At 38.0% G+C, this 15,980-nt stretch overlaps 1 long non-coding RNA gene across 4 annotated transcripts in view; it reads left to right on the top strand.

Moving 5' to 3' along the window:
• Positions 1 to 15,980, top strand: part of LOC311585393 — a 92,351-nt gene that overhangs the window by 58,358 nt on the left and 18,013 nt on the right. For 2 of the 4 annotated variants that reach the window (XR_014775210.1, XR_014775211.1), the window contains exon 3: positions 15,663 to 15,734. The exons of the other annotated variants lie outside the window; for them this stretch is intronic. This is a non-coding gene — a long non-coding RNA (uncharacterized lncRNA). The remainder of the gene's footprint in view (positions 1 to 15,662; positions 15,735 to 15,980) is intronic. 4 annotated transcript variants of the gene reach the window in all.

The following is a 15,980-nucleotide window of genomic DNA, read 5'->3' as shown; positions in this document are numbered from 1 at the left end:
AAAGGCTGAAGGCATAGAACTTCATTGTGGAGTCACCGGCACGTGCCCAGTTGGAAGGCTGAAGAACTCAGCTTTCACGTGGGGGTGGATTGTTCCTTTCACTTCCCCGCAGAGCCCTCAGCCAGCATATACAGAAGATGGGTAGTCCCTGCTCAGCTGTTGCCTCATATGTAAATTGTTCTGGAAATGCTTATGCAGAAGAAGAAGAAGTGTGATTAGTAATATTATAGGGCTCTCTCAACTCAATCAAGGTGACAGCAAAGACCATTTCCATCGGTATATATAATTTCAGCATTCAGCCACGCCTACGGCATTTCATATCGTTTTATTTTAAAGATGCTTCAAGTTCTTTGTTACTAAAACAATACCATAATCAGTGTGTTTGTTCCTTATATTTATGTGTGAAATTTCTGTAGGAGATTAAAGCTAAGAGTATATACAGCATGCACATATTTAATTTTAGCAGGTTTTCCAAAATCATCCTTCCTGGAATGATCCCACTAATCTATGACCTACAAATTTTTGTAATATAGCAAACATATCATGCTATCTATTATATTTGTGAGTCACATTGGAATAAAATGCCTATTATACACATATATAAACACACACACATGTATTTCTAAATCTCATGTCATTTTCTTTTACAACGTTGCCTTGATTATTATAGCCTTGTAAAACATTAATATCTGATTGAATTGCTCTCCATCATTTGATCTTCTCTATTAGGATCATAGTATTTTAGAATTTATTTTTACATACAAATTTAAGAAATTTCATTTTGGAACTACCATACTGTAAAGTCTTAGCAGTGCATAACCAGCAAACTGCAATGCTGTGGTCCCGTGATAAGTCAGCGCAAGGTCTTAGAACACTTTGCACTTGTCATTAAATGCCTGTAATAAATTGTGTTACTTTCTGTTTCAATGATATAAAATCATAGGCTAGGTAAGAGCCTAGGATGAAGAAGCTCAGGAATTCACATGCACACAAATGTGCATATATGTGAGGGTGTGAGTGTGTGCATCCGTGCTTGCCTCTCTCTCTCTCTCTCTCTCTCTCTCTCTCTCTCTCTCTCTCTCTCTCTCTCTGTGCATGCGTGTGTGTGTGTGTGTGTGTGTGTGTGTGTGTGTGTGTGTGTGTGTGTGTGTGTAGGCCAGATGTTGCCAGGGAAGTCTTCCACAAGGACTCTTCACTCTGTTGGGACAGGGTCTCTCACTGAACCTAGAGCTCAGTTGTTACCTAGAACCAGCAAGCTCTAGGGAGCATTCTCTATCACATCCATGTGTTGGAGTTAGAGACACACGCGAACATGTTCAGTCTTTACAGATGTCTGGGAGCCATGCTCACTTAGGTCCTCATGCTTGCACTGTGAGCACTTACTGACTCAGCGAGTTTCCACAATCTCGCTCCTTTTTCATGCTTAGATGTATGTTTCTCTTTATTCTTGATAAATCTTAAGAGGGAATTACTATATTATCTTTTTCTTTACTCTTTTTATACTTCATTAACCTTTTTTTTTTTATCATTTTCTTATTGCTTGATTTTAAAAAATCATATTTTTTTGTATTTTGAATTTTATGCTTGACTGATTTTGTTTTAGTTATTCTACTTAGTGTTCATTGTCTGTAGTTACTTATTTTTGGATTTAACATTTTCTGACAATTCTGTACTCACATACATAATGTATATGATTGTATTTACACCTGTTTTATGCCCCTCGTCCTCCTCCCTTTGGTGCCCATTTCTCTTAATTAGTCATCTTTCTACTTGCATGTCTTCCCCTCCCTTCAGTTTAGTTAGAGTTGCATCCATGAGCTTCGTTAGGAGTTTATGTACTGTAGCTTGGACAGCTTACCAGTGGCTGCCCCACGGAGGACAATGAAACTGTCTCCCTACCTTGGAGAAGCCGACACAGACATCTCCCTTAGGACCGGGCCACCTGACAGTCACTTACTTTTAGCATGTGCTTTGACTAGTTAGGAATCGCCTCATTATCTGCAGAAGCTTCTTTGTTCACAGCTGTAAGCAGCACGGATCTCTGAGTATGAATATGACTATTTACAAGGAAGCTGGCTATGCGTCCATTCATCAAAACAACAGTTGCAGGTTCTCCCTCTTGCCCAGGGCTCCCCAGGCACAGACTTTTTGCCATCACTTTACCTGCTTACATTATGTTAGTGGCTCTCAACCTTCCTAATGCTGCAACCCTTTAATACAGTTCCTCATACTGTGATGAAGCTCCCACTGTAAAATTATTTTCATTTCCACTTCACAACTGTAATTTTGCTACATTTATGAATGGTAATATAAATGCCTGATATGCAAGATATTTGATATGCAGACTCTCTGAAAGGGTCATTCTACCCCCAAAGGGGTCGTGACTCACAGGTTTAGAACCACTGCTTTATGTGGTAATTTCATCATGTATAATAGCTTTAATTATTTCATAGTTTGAACTTTTTCTTTTTTGAGTAATTGGTTTTCATAAACAGTATTATTGGTTTTTAGTTATACAAATAGATCTTTTGTTATCCTTTGACTATTACTTTTTAATGTACAGCAGACCCAATCAATGCAGGGTCTTTCTCATTCTGGAAAGTTATTCTATGATTGAGTTGTATCTCACCCCCTTATTTACAACTTTTCTGTATTGTGATTAAAGAATATGATCTGAAAAACTAATTGAAAAATTAACAATAACATAAAAATGATATTCCAAACACAGAGAAATGATAAATATTTGAGGTGATGGGCACACCAATTACTCTGCTGTAATATATATTTCTATATATCTATATATATATATGTATCAACTACTACTCTCTATATAAATATATATAAAACATGTAGTCTATGTATCAAGTAAAATCTAAAAGCTTATAATATAATCAATATGTTAATAAATTATATTTTGTTTAGGTTGTATTTTTAACCCAATTCAAGTTGAAGATTTTAGTATCTCTTTGTGTACATTAACAATTAAAAAACACATGCTATGGTTACTAAATACGTATTTTTCTATATATCTATTAGGCCAAATTTGTTAAAGGTGTAGTTTTTGTCCTCTATATTATTTTCTTTGCTTGGTCTTTAGATCAGTTCATGTAGATATCTACTAAAGCATACATTTTCCTTGGTAATTATTTTAATTTGGCTCATGTATTTTGAGATTATTTAATTGGCACTCTATGCTCATGATTGCTGTATCTTGCTACTATTCTATTTTCCTTAGCAGTATGAAATTGCCTTTCTTATGCTTCCGGTATGTATAGTCTTAAATTGTATTTTGTTTGGTATGTATTGCTTAAGAAATAGTTTGTTTTATTTTATTTTATTTTATTTTTTTGTATTTAAACAAATCCACTTTTATTTATTTTTAAATTTATTTTTTATTAAATAGTTTTTATTTTTTACATATACATTTATATTATTACACATATATCCAATAAACTACCTACTGTAAGAAGAACCATGAAACAATCAGGAATTATATAAATGTTACATTCTTAGTGTTTTGGCTATTTGTATTTGACAGCCTTGAAGAAAACATCTTTCCTATCTTGGTGCATGTAATATTCTGAATGTAAATCAATATCTATCATATTTTGTCATTATCAACTTAAAATATCTATCTAGGCCTAGAAAACATGTTAATCCCTAAACAACTAAGCTTTATTGTAAAACTAAACTATTTGGTCTTCAATTCTATCAGAGACTTGAGAAGTAATAAACTTGATTACCTGAGTATGCCGGGAATGCAGGTTAGCAGTTTTCTTTGCTACCTGAACAGTCACTACAAACTCTCTATAATGCTGGACCATCTTCAGCCTTCTGGCCCAATATATGTGACAGAAATATTTGTGAGGTAGAAACTATTGAGGACTTGCTTACTCTGTCTTGGCAGAGTTTGGCCATTGACTCTGCCTGCATCTAAGCTTGCCCTTTTTAAGGCAGAATTCTGTCTGTAGTACACACAAGGATATTTTTTCCCCAGTGGCTTATTTGCCACATTTGAAGCCATCTTCATAAGGAGGTTCTTTGATACTCATCATCCTCTTTGAGGTAGGCTGGGTGTTGCCAGGAGTTAACCTGTCTCATTGTCAGTGAATCTTTAAAATAATAAAAAACACTTTAAAATGCCATATTCTGTATGTCTCTGAGGCTTTTGAAGACCTTAACTAACTATTTTACATTATCTATCTATACAATCATATCTATCTGTTGCACCCAAGATGTATATTCTTGTGATAAAAATAGGCTAGTATTAAGAAATATTTTAATATCTTTGCTTTCCTTCTTTTTTCTTCTCCCACCTTTCTTTTCCTGGCTCCAGAATAATAAATAGCAATTATTTTAAGAGCATATGTGCTAGTCAATTCTTTTGTCACTAATATGAGACACAACTTGCTTATAAGTCTTTATTTAGCATTCATATATTTTATGATTTATTCATTCTGTTCCTACTTTTAATTAAAAACAGAAAATCTTAAGCCAGATTTTATATTCTGGTTCCTTGCTTGCAAATAATACAACTTATTTTTATACATCTGTTCAGGATATAACTAATTGAGACCCATAATTGTATTTGTTTTGTTATCAAGATAAGACATAGACAGTCTCAGATTATTTCTCTTTTAAATCCCATTTTGCTCCCCCTGCCACCTGACTTTTATTTGCTTATGGCATTTTGGAGGGTTGGTGAAGAAAAGGGCCTTCTATAAGAGTTTTGTTTTACATCTATTGGAAAGGGTTTAACTGAATTTAATGCAGTTTTTTTCCTAGGGGGAAACAGGAATGTGTAGGAGTTTATAACATGCACTGTGAGTATATGTTTCATTCAATTTTCTCTTTGCCTTTTTTTTTTTTTGTTCTCTAAGTTTTCAGTGTTCTCTGGAACCTTCTAAATCCTCTCCATTTTTAAGGGATAATGAATCTTTAGTTCAGCTAATGATGAATTACAACTCTCTTGAGGAAAACTCTGTACTTGTTATTATAAATTAAGGACATTTTCTAAAGGTGTTCTAAGAGTACTGGTGGAATTTTATTAGATAATTGAATTTTTAATTAGATAAAGTGATTTTTTTTTTGTGAAAGGTGGAATGAAATTAGAGAATAAAGGTAAGTTAACATTTGTGTCATGGCTCAATCGAAATACTGGGAGGAGCAGAGTCCTTAAAAATAAACTGATGTGAGAAAACTGCTCTGTAAAATTTGGTGTAACTAAATGTAATCTACAGGTGACAAAAATAACTGTATCTGGGATGTAGTATTAATGCCTTGACAGAGTGAACTCATTAGGATGTGATTTTCCTTCTTTGATAGAGTGCAGTAAACAGTTCTTTCCTTCCTTCCTTCCTTCCTTCCTTCCTTTCTTCCTTCTTTCCTTTCTTCCTTCCTGCCTGCCTTTCTTGGAGGAGAGAGAGAGAGAGAGAGAGAGAGAGAGAGAGAGAGGAGAGAGAGAGAGAGAGAGAAAAAGAAGAAGAAGAAGAAGAAGAAGAAGAAGAAGAAGAAGAGGAAGAGGAAGAGAAAGAAGGAGGAGGGAGGGAAGGGGAGGGAGTGTGTATGTGTGTATTTGTGTGTGTGTGTGTGTGTGAGAGAGAGAGAGAGAGAGAGAGAGAGAGAGAGAGAGAGAGAGAGAGAGAGAGAGAGAGAGAGAGAGAGAGAGAGAGAGAGAGAGAGAGAGAGAGAGAGAGGTTAAACGAAGGGAAGCAGTGAGTCTTGCTGGTTCTCACGAGTTACAGTCTGTATTTCTGCACAACAGGACATAAAGACGCCTGCTGAACTGGACTGTCAAGGTGTCCAAGCTTACTACTGATACTATAGGAAGTGTTGTGGTAACTGATCACTGGCTGAGGCCTTTGATATACTTTAAATCTGTTCAGTGTGTGAATTTGGAGCTGAAGTTTAGAGAAAGAAAGAAAAAAAGAAGATAGATTGGCAAACAGATAGATAGATAAGTATGCAGGAAGATAGGTAGGTCGATAGATAGAGAGAGGGGGAGCTCTGACCACATTTTTTAGTAGTAGCTTTATCCATCTTTTCCTGTATAATTTTTTAGACACAGCAGGATCCTTTGTTGATTGCTCTTTTCTCTATGGAAGTCTGGCTTTTAGCTATTACCTAGGCAGCTTTTTGGAAACAAAATGGTAACAAAAGTAGCATGCAGTCTTGTCTTTGTTCTGTGGATTTTTTTTTCCTTACCCTATAGCCTTTTATCTTTACATGTTCCCTTTCGCCTGACATTTCTGCATTCATCGCCCCATGTCAGTTGCAATAAGGGTATTATGAGATGGGCAGCCGAGGAGATGACAGGAATACAGACAATGCAAGTTTTTCATTTCCTTTGTAGCTAGAGTTTTAATAGTTCTCTAAATCTGTATTTGCCTTCTTATCAAAACTCCCCTTTAAAAGAGAGCACATATTATCCTTTATTCCCCAAATGTTTCCATGAATACTATTTTTGTAACATTATTAAGTTTCTTTATGACAAAGATCAGATAAAGAGAAATATATTCACGTGTATTCAATGAGCTAACTAAATTAACACATGCTCAACGGTCTTAGAATCCTCTTGCCACAAGTCATGGTAATTGTACTCTGAGCTTTCTTTTTAGTAACTCAATGAGTAGCAGCCTGTGGAACAAGTATTCAAAAGGAGATTTTTTTTCTGATGGGCGGTTTTGTCGTTCTCAAATTGTGTGTATCCTGCTGGAGTGTTGGAAATGGGACATGACGCGGATTTTTAAATGGGTAAAATGTCCTCCTAGAAAGTCAATGCTGATTACATCAGAATTGCCTTTGATGAGTGATACATTTACTTTTTGAAACAATCCTGGCATTCTGATTTTACTCACCGTCAAAAATGATGTTACAGAGTAAAAGCACTTTAAGATAATTGAAAATGAATTTCCACGAGTAGATGGGGAGCAATTTTACTCCTTCATGTGTAGCTTGCATTTCATCTAGGGGGAGGTACTTGAATATCATTTGGGAATGACAGTCTGTATAGCAGAGTCCTAATTATGCAGCGTGCATTAAATGAGTATGTTACTAAGGTGCCCAAATACTCTGATCCAACAGAAAAAAGGCTTGTTCTGACCTCTGCAAATTTGTCAACACCACCATATATATTTAGAAACCTATGACTTAAGCTGACATACATTTCAAGTTTATTTTATGTGTGTATTCAGGTAAGAAACTATCTGATTATTTCTAGATGTTTCCATTATAGACGTTGCTATGGTTGTGCCTTGTTACCTAGCTCTGCCTTCCTTTGCATTTACAGACTCACTTTCTTCTGCCTGTGGACTTAGTGATGTCAATTCCTGAGCCGTGTGATACTTTATGAATCTTCTGACCAGATCCAGGAAAGAAACTCATGTTCCTCATGCTGACCTAAGCTTGGTGCTTGCAGTTTGTAAAGCTTTCCTAGGTTTCTATGGTTGTCCACAGTCAAGCTTTTTAAACCCTCACTATGTTTTTTCAGTTTATAAGGCCAGATTTCTCAGTTGATTTTCTTTTTACTTCTCCCAGTAAACCTCATTGCCTAGAGCTCTGATCCTGCATGCTACTCTTGTTACCTCTCTGTTCTTCTTTATCTATAGGAACTGGAGCCTACTGTCACCAGCTCTAAAACATATAATTGGACATTTTATAATATACCTTGACATGGGAAATCTGCTACTTGCTACCCACTTTATTTGATTTCTTGCATCCTAGACCTCCTGAAGACAGCAAGCTCACATTTTTTTTAAAGGTTTATACTCACTACATCTTGTTTGTCAGCTTGACACATCTGAGAAAAGAGTACCTCAATTGAAGAATTGCCTCTCTCAGATTGGACCATGGGCATGTCTATCAGGCAATTTTCTTGACTTCTAAATGATATAGGTGGGGCCAACCCACTGTATGCAGTCCCATCCTTGGGCTATATAAGATGGTAATTAAATGTGAGATAAGGAAAACAATTGAGTAAGCAGGGTTCTTTCATGGCTTCTTCTTCAGTTCCTGTCTTGAGTTCCTGCCCTATTTTCCTTCAGTGATGGATTCTAACTTGTAAGTCAAATAAACCCTTTCCTCCTCTGGTTGGTTTTGGTCAGTGTTTTATGACAGCAGCAGGGATGCAATTTACAAAAGCCTTTCTCCGAGGCCCAGCTCCCCGGGCCTATTCATTATTTTATGTTTGCGGCACTGGTTTATAGCTTTTCCCCTTATTGTACTATCATATTGCTGAGATTTCAGTATGTGTTCAAACTTCATCCATTTGTTAGGGCTTTTTATTTAATTCCTGGTTCTCAAACGTCACAAGAGACAATTTATTTAGCAATGCATAAAACGTGTGATGTAGATGGAGCTGTAGTTACTGTTTTCCATCACTCTCAATCCTACTTCGGTATTCCTTTATAACTCTCCCATGCACTATATGGGGTAGAAACAGTGCTGCCAACCATGCTGATTTCTAAAGGGAACGTAAATACTTGTGTGTTGAGAATGTTGAACACATTGTATTTATCCAGACTATATAGAGCTATATTCTCTTCTCCGAATTTTCCATGTTTCTCATTTTGTTGTTTTTGACCTTGAAGTCTCCTGTGATTAGAACATCTTTCTAAACTGGTACACGGCTGGCTATCCTTCCTTCTGCTGTTTTTTAAACTATTATAGGCAATTGGGCATTCTCCTCAGTGTTTTTCGAGACCCATGTGAGTGTGCTGTTTTGGCCGTTACCACTGAGTCGGGGGAGTCTCCACAGCAGTCTCCGCACTTAGGGAGAAGCACGCTGTGTCTTCCCCATCTAACCGAAGGTGCCCAGTGAGTGCTGCTTGCACGTGCAAAAACTTGTCAGATGCAGATGCACAAGTGAGGGTGGAAATAGTTCAACTCAAGAGTGTTCTTTCATTCTGGAGGAGTTACAGAACTTTTAAAATGCTTCACCTGGGGACTTTATGTAAAATATCTTTAGTAAGAATTTTTGAATAAAGAAGTAAATGTCTCAGAGATATTCTTTTGACAGTGTTGTCTCAATAACCTCTCATATCATATTGCTTTCTTTTTAAGATTCCATGTCATTGTACATGTAAATGAAGGCTTTATTGAAATGTTATCATTGAAGTAATGAGAACACCCAGTCGTTATTGTAAATTTTTTATCTTTTCTAAGATTAGCAGGAGATAACATCTTAATCTTTAATGCTCTTATAAAATAGGATGTAAAATAGAGCTACCAGTGAGGTAGGGAAGATTGGTTAATGCATGTTGTAGGGATGACAGCCCCCTTGCTAAGTGCAAACAAATAGAGACAGATTCCTGATATCATAAATACAGTTCTCCTGTCTGATTGGAGACTTAAAATTAGAAATAAAAATTGTCACTCTGTTTTAAATCTTTATTTTGTACCACTTCTTGTTCTAATTTTTTTTTTTCCTGAAGAAAAGTCATCTGTAACCTAGAACTAGAGAGGCAGAGACTGAGGATCCCTGGACCTTCCTGGCGAGCAAGTGGAGCCCAATTAGGTTCACTGAGGTACCACATCTTCAAAGATACAGTGGAGAGAGATTGAGGAAGATGCTTAACATTGATCTCTGGTCTCTATTTACACACTGCCTTCCTGCATATGCACATGCAAAATACAAATATAGTAGAAAGGTATGAGGCGTGATCTGCTCTATTATTTGGATTCTAATACATTTGAATACTCCATTTATTATATTTTATAAATTTCTTATTCATACCCTCCAATTTTGAAAAAAGAAGTCTGTGTATATTCTCTTGTCTCCTGTGGAGTTTTCTTTAAAATAACAAAATATTATTTTAAACATTCATACACTAAATTACAATTATTATTTAATTATCTGAGTCTCTTGCTAGGGAGTATTCTCCTTAAAAGACGTATTTTCTTTCATTTTCATGCCTCTTGGGTCCCTACATTTGTATCTGCGCATCGATCAGATGAATTGTTCGTGCCAGTTTTACTAAAGGGGGCCTTTTGTGATGAAACTCCTCTTCCTGAGATTTGTTTCACGTTGATGGTTGAGCAGGCCACGCTTTGGTTCTAGGCTAGCACTGTGATAACAGAGTGCTTAATAGTGTCTTCGGTTAACCAATATCACTAATTTCTGGGATGCCTGTAGTTGTTGTGATAGCCTATTCTGCAGGGGGTTGTGAGCTTTCCCTACCAGTTAGAATGCAGCTCCCAGGAAGGGGGGTTTGTTGGCCGGTCTTGCCATGGCTGTTAGTAGAAGGTGCCTGTCAGTCTTTGTGAGCTGTAATTAGGTTAGTCTTCTCAAGCATTTCTGGGTGGGCACCGTGGAACTCTCTCTCTTCATGTTTGGAGGCCGGCCTTCACAACTAGGTCCAGAGTGTTTCTCACTAGCGTGGAGATCTTTGCAGGGGCTCCAAGAAGCAAATTGGTGAGCTCACTCTGCCCAGCTGTTTCCCTAAAATTCTGTAGACAAAGTTGGATAGAGTGTACTCCTCAAGATGCTCATGGTTTTGTGGGCATGCAGGAAGGTGGGTATGGAAACCTGACAACTTCCTGAAGCTTCAAGTGGATGGACTGTTGAGATAGTGGTGTAAAAAGTTAACAATAAGGCGAGGCTTTAACAGTGGGGGTAATGAAATGTTCTGGATTTCCCAGCAGTGACACAAACTGGGCTTAGAGCCTGTGAAGGCTGCAGACTTCTCCATAGCAAGTATTTCTAGTAGCTGTTACTTGTGGTATAGTAAAGATCTCCCTTGCCTAGCCATTGTCCAGTATACAAACACTTCTTATCTGAATTGCTCTCTCCTGGCAAGACTGGATGGTAGGTCTTATGTGTTCTGCTTGCTTCAGTGTAACGCTATCGAGACTCTTCCTGGTCCATGCCAATCCTTGCTTCTCTCCAGTATTGCCCACAAACATTTCTGTGGATAACAGCTATTAGTTTCCTGGTAAGTAAAGGCTTTCGTGGGACATGCCCCTTGGAAACTGAGACAGAGGGGAGGACATTCTAGTGGGACTATAGATGAGAGAATCATGGGAGAATGGCAAAGTAGAAGGATCCAGAGGGTCCTAGACGCCTACAAGTAGAACATTATGATAGGCAGATTTGGGCCCAGGGGTCCCGCTCAAACTAAGGCACCAGCCAAGGACAATACAGGCGGTAAACCTTAAACCCCTACCCAGATCTAGCCAATGGACAAAACACTCTCCACAGTAGAGTGGAGAGTGGGATATTACTTTCTCACATACTCTGGTGCCTCACCTTTGACCATGTCCCTGGAGGGGGAGACCTGGTGGCACTCAGAGGAAGGACAGCAGGTTACCAAGAAGAGACTTGATACCCTATGAGCATATAGAGGGGGAGGTAATCCCCCTCAGGAACAGTCATAGGGGAGGGGAATAAGGGGAAAATGGGAGGGAGGGAAGAATGAGAGGATACAAGGGATGGGATAACCATTGAGATGTAACAAGAATAAATTAATAAAGGAGAAAAAAATTTAAAAAAACAGCTATTAGTTTTTTCCTATTGTATTCATTTTTGCAGTAATGCTAATAATTTTTTTAAAGATTCATTCATTTATTTTACATATACAGATGCTCTATTTGCATGTACATCTAGATGCCAGAAGAAGGCATCAGATGCCAGTATAGACAGTTGTGAGCCACCACGTGGTTGCTGGGAATTGAACTCAGGACCTCTGGGAGAACAGGCGGTGCTCTTAACTGCTGAGCTATCTCTCCTGCCCCATTAATAGTAATTATTTTTTTAATTTACTGGAATTTTATAAGACTAGCTCTTGGAGCTTAGAGAATATTCAATATGTTGGCCCTCTGTGAGGACACTGAGAATTATGAGTGACAGCTGTGATGACAAGGTAACAACGACGGTGTTAGATTATCCTTCTCTCTTCAATGTATCTTCATGCATAATGAAAGACAGTAAGCAAACACTATTAGTGAGAAGATTAAAACATACACTATATCTACTTAGTAAACACAAGTCTATTTATTTTCTTTAACGTAAGAGCCCAAAGTGAGCATGTTGGTTCTAAAACACAATATAAAATATCCACAGACTTGTAATTTGTATTAATCTAGTTTTAAAAATGAAGGAGTATTCCTTAAAATTTTGTCTTCTCTACACTTGAAAAAGAAGTGGTTATATGAGATAAAGAATTTCTAGTTTATTTTAACGTAACAATTTTAACTCTACCTGATGACTATGTACCTAATCTATGAATTCAGTTTTGGCTACTTTATGAGTTTCATGTGTACATTTTTGCATTTTTAATACCGTGATGATATTAATATCAGATACTATAGGGTCTGTAATAGAATTCTATATTAGTGGAATAATGTCTTTCTCATCTTCTGAAATCTTTTCTCCCTATTATGTAGCCTAGCTCACATGTTCTGGGATCTGGAAACTTTTGAAATCTCTCTTCCAATGACAACTCTTAAGTTTTTAAACTTTAATAAGTTTAGGATGAATATTCATTTGCCTGCATTCTTTTCAATGAAGTGTGGGAGAACACAGTAGGCTAAGTTAGAAGGAAAAACAAAAAGTTGGGGAAGCTGGTCCTCTGAGCACCGCTCACTGGGTGCCTGTGCTGTCCAGTATCCTCCGGTTTCTTCATCCCAGATTATTGTCTGTCAACATGGACAACTGAAAAGCAGAGATAAAGATGTAATTTTGATTTAACTTTCAAATTTTCAACTGTAAAACTTCATTATCCTTCAGCAGAGAAAACCACAAGTGGCACTTCTCCTTAAAACTCAGAAGACTGAAAATAGTTTTAAATATCTGGGTTCAATACCATGCGATTCAGTTGAATTGTTACTTAAATAAAATACGCCTCAAGCGGAGCCAAACAATTCCGCTATTCAGTTATTCAGCATGCATTATTAAATACTGTGTGTAGTGTGTATTTGAAATAAAAAAAAATTCACTTTTGAAAACTTAATCTTTCAGAGACCTCAGATAGATTCAAATTCTTTTCATTTAATATAGAGAGAAGCATCATTCAGTGCAGCACACCAAGGTGTTGTCTGTGGATCTGCCTTTAAATTTACTTTTAGTATTGTCTACTAAAACAACAGGTTTGATCTGCCTCGTTCAAACTCCTGTGACCAGCATTGGGAATTTCCCTAGTGAGATGTAGGATAACATGAAATTGAGCAAAGGCAGTTTTGGCATAAGGACTTACATTGATACTGTCCTGTAAACAGCTGAGCTAACCAATTGCAGCCCTTCAAAGACAGGCACTCTCTGCCTAGAAGAGTGACAAACATGTCAGTTCTAATACACTTTTAAGATTTTGTAGACTTTAACAATCCGTAATTTCAAGGCCGACCAGGAAAGCAGCTGTATTTGTCTTGAGGCTGTTTAGTCTGAATTTGAATTGGGAAGCCCTTCTGGTTTACATTTTAGGTTTCTGACCTGTCTTGCTTTCTAGAGGCGAATGCGCTAAGAGTTTGAAATGAACTATCATTGCTGGTAAATAGGCACTCAAGGCCTGACCTGGCTGTACAAATGGAGCCCGTTCTCCACGGTGAGCAAAAGCAGCAACGTCTGGCCGTGGAGGTGGCTAGCCTCATTTACAGAGTGTACAATCTAATTTCTCCTTCTGCAAATGTTGATTAAGCTGAAAGAAGATCCTTTGCAAAGCTAATTCAATAGCTCTGTCTACTCTCCCGAAAGGCAGGAGGATGAGCTCACTCTCACAGGAGGCCATTAGCTCCCCCTGCAGCAAAACTCACCATCTGGCCACTTGGCCTAGGCTCTGCTGATTGGACTGGGTTTGTTTTTGTTTTTGTTTTTTGTTTTTTGTTTCCAAGCATCTGTACTTCTTCTGACCATGAGTAAGAGGGGTAGAAGCTGGAAGGGGAGGCTGCTGTTATCTCTTGTGAAGCCAGGTGAACAAACGCTAAGCAATGCCTGACAGCGGGAGGAACTTGCCTCTTTTGTCCAGCATTAGTCACAGATGACTCGGTCATTTATGATCAATGTGACAAGGCAGACAGATAAAAACACCAACTCTTTATAACCATGCAATCTTTGCCTTTTAATCTTGTCACTTGACAGCTGATCCAGGAAAGTCACTGAAGCATCACTCTTATTAACAATGGATGGGGCATTTTCAGGATAAGTGGAATAAGTAAGCCTTGGATCAAGTCTAAGTTCGCTCCTTTGTTGCTGTCTCACATCAGTTGGTAGTCCCCTGGTTAGCCCCTTTTGACATTACATTCTGACTGAATCCTTGGGCAAAAATCAAATAGAAGATTTTGTCAGGTCCGTCTAGGGTTAATTGTTGCTAGCTCAGTTGCTTTTGTCACAGGGTTTTTTTTTTTAATTTTGCTTTTGTTTTTTACTTTTTAGTTTTTGTCACAGTTTTGTCCTGTTCAATATCTGAACCACGGGAATCTGAACACGGAGGAAAGCAAACAAACAGGCTCCAAAGCAAGACTCTAAGAGGGCAGCCAATCAGGACCCATTAGAGGATGCCAATATATTCTTTTCATGTACTTTTATGCTTTTTGAAGATTGAAGTTCAATAATAGAATTAAACCATCAAAAATAACCCTAAAAGTCTGTTGTCAGGAACTTAGAGCCTGGTCCTGAGTGACAATATCGGGAGGGATGTATCTCTGTTATCCCTCAAGCTTAAAAAACAAAAGGCACTCTAACATAAAATAAATAGCCAACAAGGATGGAGATGAACTCCTTTGCTGGTCTCGATGGCTGTTTTTAAGGCCACATGGACAAGCTAGGATATTTATCTGTTCAGCCAATTAGACTTTGACTGCATCATAGTGACTTAGCTTATTTTATTGGACGAAAGCAGTAACCTCAGCTGTTTGGAAAATTAACAAGTACTCTCCTGTTTTCAGACTGTGTATTTATTTACATCACCTTTCAGAATAAGCTGCCATTAACTAGTGGGTATAGGGTGAGTGAGTCAGTATTCAGGGGGAACATCTAAATGTTCCTGTGGAATTTACCGTGCTATTTTATAAGAAAAGGGCAAAAATATGTCAACTGGGTATGGTGGTCTTTACCTTTAATCTTAGCACACATCAGATTGAGACAGGAGAATCAGTAGTTTAGGACCATATAGAGGAAATTTAATCAAGGAGGCTGAGGCAGGAGGATGGAAAGTATGAGGCTAGCCTGAGCTACATAGCAAGTCTCTGTCAAAAAATATTACTAAATCGAACAACTAACAGTGTTCACTCACACCCTCCTGCTTTTAGTCGTAGTATGTACAGAGGCCAATCTCAGACAGGAGTGTGGGATGCATGCGAGTGACAGAATCCCTCACAGATGGATATGCCACCAGTCAGAGTGATGGAGGAGTCAAGCATGGGAGGGTGTGGTAGAATCAAAGAGTGCTTTGAGGAAGATTTGAAATGAGATTTCACAGAAAGTTTGACAATATTAAGCACAAAAAAATTGTTTTCCTGTAAACAGATAAATGTGCATTCATTGGATGGCAACGACACATTAAATGTAATGAGATTTTTTCAAGTTGCCAACTCTTTAAGTCTTTGGAACAGTTCTGTTATAGAAGGACCATTAGCTTCCTTTCGCAGGAGAGGAAACCAACATGCGGATATCCAGTGACTGGGTCACTATCTAGAGAGATGGAAATTAGAAGCCATGTCTTTATTTTTTTTAGTGCTTCTGTTTCCATCGGCACAGATTAGTCTGTCCCCGTGACATCCGAAGCAAGCACTGCCAACACTGCAAGGTAGGAGGCTGAGCCTGTTCCCACGTCTAGTGTCCTTCAGTCTCTACCAACACACTTGTTATCACCACTGTTGTTTCTTTCCAGCCCTCTCTCCATGTTCTGGCCACAGAAAAAGGCATAGCAAGGTGTCTCATATGCATTTCCCCCCACAGACCCTGGTAAAATCGATTAAATCGATAAGATGAAGTATTCCTTGTCGTCCCTGCTTTCCCTTTCAGTGCCCAGCATGGTGTGCCTGCCTCAGTT

This window comes from Acomys minous, assembly GCF_964271855.1.
Source record: "Acomys minous genome assembly, chromosome: 15".
NCBI classification, from domain to species: Eukaryota; Metazoa; Chordata; class Mammalia; order Rodentia; family Muridae; genus Acomys; species Acomys minous.
This window is presented reverse-complemented; position numbering and strand designations above follow the sequence as displayed.